The sequence below is a fragment of the Pristis pectinata genome, unplaced genomic scaffold, assembly GCF_009764475.1.
Source record: "Pristis pectinata isolate sPriPec2 unplaced genomic scaffold, sPriPec2.1.pri scaffold_139_arrow_ctg1, whole genome shotgun sequence".
In the NCBI taxonomy this organism is placed as follows: Eukaryota; Metazoa; Chordata; class Chondrichthyes; order Rhinopristiformes; family Pristidae; genus Pristis; species Pristis pectinata.
In genome coordinates, this window is record NW_026262479.1 from 12373 (window position 1) to 16213 (window position 3841).

A 3841-nucleotide genomic window follows, 5' to 3' on the forward strand; every position below is an offset into this window, starting at 1 on the left:
TTATTTTCGGGGACACATCCGAGTGATTCCGGAGATCGGGGGGCGGGTTCAGCTTCACATATTGACGGGAGAAGTGCTCCTGAGGAGTTTTGTGTGCAGAGTAACGAGGAGATGGCTCCGGGACCAGTGGACACCAGGTTTCAATATTTTTGCAAAATCATCCAAGGCGGTGCCAGCGTTTTGGCGCTGCAAGATCTCCTTTGTTTTCTCTGTCTCCCCTCTCTCTCGTCTCTCCTCTCTCTCCCAATGCTCTCCCGGCTGCCGGATCGAACACCCGACCAGGCGGCGACGCTGTGGCCCTTCCCCCGGCAGAGACATTGCCTTTGCCCCCGCTCCAGCCTCCTCTCCCCGCACAACTGAAAACTCCATTCACCCAGCTCGACTGAAGGCTCCTCCGTTCGGAAGCCGGAACCAGCTCCTCCCGCCGCAGAACCGCACCTCCCGTCTGCATTAAAACAGGACAATCCCAGAGCAGGAGGGACAAGCGGCTGAGCACAGCGGGGCGGGCAGCAGCTGTCCCGGCAGAGGGGGAAATCGTGTCGGGCTCTGCGTCAGATTTTGCTCAAGGTCCGGGACCCAGATCTGGAGGGGAGGGGGAGCAGGGGGAGGGCGGAGGGGAGAGGGAGGAGAGAGGGAAGGGGGAGGGCAGAGTGTGGGTGAGAGGAGGGCTGAGGAGAGGGAGGGGGAGGGGGGAGAGGGAGGTGGGAGGGGGAGAGGAGAAAGAGCAGTGAGAGAGCCGGGACTGCCCCAGCATGACGTCCTTGAAGTTTCTGCAGGACCGCACTGGATCGAAAGCCACACCTCGGGGCCAAACACCACAGCCCGGGTGTGGATAAACCCCCCGCCCCGGCACTCCGGTCCTACCTGCCGCCGGGAGCCGTGCGTGGGGAAGGTCCCGTCCTTGCGACCACACGCTCCGTGCAAACACAGGGAACTCCACCCGCTGTAATCCGGGGGCGGAACAGACCGCGGGAGGAGAGGCTGGAGGTGGGGGGAAACGCTGGGGGTGGGGGGAGAGGCTGGGGTTGGGAGGAAACGCTTGGGGGAGGTGCCCTCTACCCTGGGAGGGGGGGTGGGTGGAGACAGACAGTGACCGTCCACCTTATCTACGACCCTTGTGGTTTTATAATCCTCCAAGGTGCCTCCTCGGCCTCCTTCGCTCCGGGGAAAACAGACCCAGCCTGTCCAGTCTCTCCTTATAACTCAAGCCCTCCGGTCCCGGCGACATCCCCGTGAACCCTGTCAATGCACATGACACCCTTCCTGCAGAATGGCAACCAGAGCGACACACATGATCCCGGTCCGGTCTCACCAACAGCTTCCGCAGAATCTGGTATCAACAGCGGAGTTGAAAACGTCACATCGAGTGCAAGGAGACACATCAGGTGCCCGTTCTGTACCCAGATACAGAGTCCGTGTCTGCATCCATCGTGTCTGGGCCCTCGATCTGTGGGCAATCCCTCTGGGACCTGGCTCAGAACGAGCCAAGCACAAATTCCTGCTCCCAATCACTCACAGTGACCCGTGGGTGAGAGAGGGTTCCTGCCTCAAGGAGCACTGTGTTGGAGAGAGAGGGGGAATCAGCCAGGGTTCCTGCTCCCCGTCACTGCCCAGTGACCCATGGGTTAGAGCCGGGGGCGGGGGGCGGTATCAGCCAGCATTCCTGCTCTCCATCACTGCCCAGTTACTCCTGGGTTAGAGAGAGGGAGAGGGGGGCAATCAGTTGCAGTTCCTACTCCCGATCACTGCCCAGTGACCCTGGGGTCAGAGAGAGAGGGGGAACCAGCAGAAGCTCTTGCTACTTAACCCTGTCCATTCAGCGGGGGTCGGAGCGAGCAGGTTGGTTTTCAATGCATTCCCGCACAAACAACTTGGTGAGTTGTCCCAGAATAATTCACCCGTCTGCTCTGTGGGTGAATGCGACCTGTGTGTGTGCCGTGTATTTGCATCATTGTGATAGTGAAAAACTTTGTTTTGCATCACATCCATATGGGTCATTTCATCACATCAAGCCCTCCGGTCCCGGCGACATCCCCGTGAACCGTGTCCCTGCACATGACACCCTTCCTGCAGAATGGCAACCGGAGCGACACACATGATCCCGGTCCGGTCTCACCAACAGCTTCCGCAGAATCTGGGACCAAGACCGGAGTTGAAAACGTCACATCGAGTGCAAGGAGACACATCAGGTGCCCGTTCTGTACCCAGATACAGAGTCCGTGTCTGCATCCATCGTGTCTGGGCCCTCGATCTGTGGGATCTGGCTCAGAACGAGCCAAACACAAATTCCAGCTCCCAACCACTCACAGTGACCCTCGGGTCAGAGAGAGGGCAGTGTTGAGGGGTGGGGGAACCAGCAGGAGCTCTTGCTCCTTAACCCTGTCCATTCAGCGTGGATCGGAGCGAGCAGGTTGGTTTTCAATGGATTCCCGCACAAACAACTTGGTGAGCTGTCCCAGAATAATTCACCCGTCTGCTCTGTGGGTGAATGCGACCTGTGTGTGTGCCGTGTATTTGCATCATCGTGATAGTGGCTCTTTGTTGTCCCAAACACAGGCAAATCATTTCCTCTGGTGAGGCACAGCTGGAGGTGGGGTTTTCTGCACAGCTGGGATGGAGAGCAGGAACCCCAGTGATTCCCTCTCTCTCTCTCTAACCCAGGAGTCACTGGGCAGCGACGGGGAGCAGGAAACCTGGGTGATTCCCCCTCTCTCTCTAACCCAGGGATCACTGGGCAGTGACAGGGAGTCAATCGCGCGAAGAGCGGGGCCATGCTCTTCGGCAACTGGCCCGACCGATCCATCGTCCCCTTCACCGTCAGGCCTGACTACCTGAAGGTGCTGGGGATCTGGTTCGGAGGGGCCGGGGCGTGCAACAAAAATTGGCGGGAGCGGATTGGGAAGGTGAAGCAGAAACTGGGACTGTGGGAACGGCGCTCCCTATCGATAACTGGGAAGAACTTGGTCATCAGGTGTGAGGCGCTCTCAGGGCTGCTGTACTTGGCGCGGGTGTGGCCTGTTCCTCACTCCTCTGGCTTGGGAATCACCCGCGCCGTCTTCCGGTTCATCTGGGGATCCGAGATGGAGCGGGTCCGACGGGCCACCATGCACAAGTCCCTGGACAATGGGGGTAAAGGTGTCCCCAGTGTCGCCCTCCTCCTGATGACCAGCTTCGTCTGTGGCTGCATCAGGCTGTGCGTGGAACCCAAGTATGTGGGCACCAAGTGTCACTATGCACCAAGGTTTTACCTGTCCCTGCTATTGCGAAGGATGGGCCTGGCCCCATGGCCACACGGCGTCCCAGTCAGCTTCCCCCTGCCCCCTCCCCCTCATCTCCCCCCCATTCCCTACTTACCGGACCCCCGGCCGACAGCAGCGTCATTGCGCCTGCGCACACACGCTCCGCTGCCAAATTACTGCGCCTGCGCACATCCGCTCCTAAACCGCGCCACTGCGGCTGCGTAAGAGATCCCCAGCCCCGTCAACCCACCGCCACCGCGGTCCCGTTCCCCCCCAACCCCCTACGGTCCCGATCCCGGTCTCATTCCCGTCCTCACCCCATTGGGTGTTGGTTGAACATTGTGATAGATCTGGGACACCGGAGGCGTTGGAGAGGTCGAGCTGAATGTCATCAGCGGACACGTGGAGCCTGATATTGTGTCTCCTGATGAGATAACTCAGGGACATCGTTTGTAAATCAGAGGATAGATCTCTGGAGCTTTCCGTGCACAGACTGACAACAGTGTTTCCTTCATCACACAGTTATTGTCGGCAGAATGACTTGCGGTGGAGAACGAAGCTATTTAAAGGCGCTGTTCAGGTTGGTTCGCATGGCAGCCGAA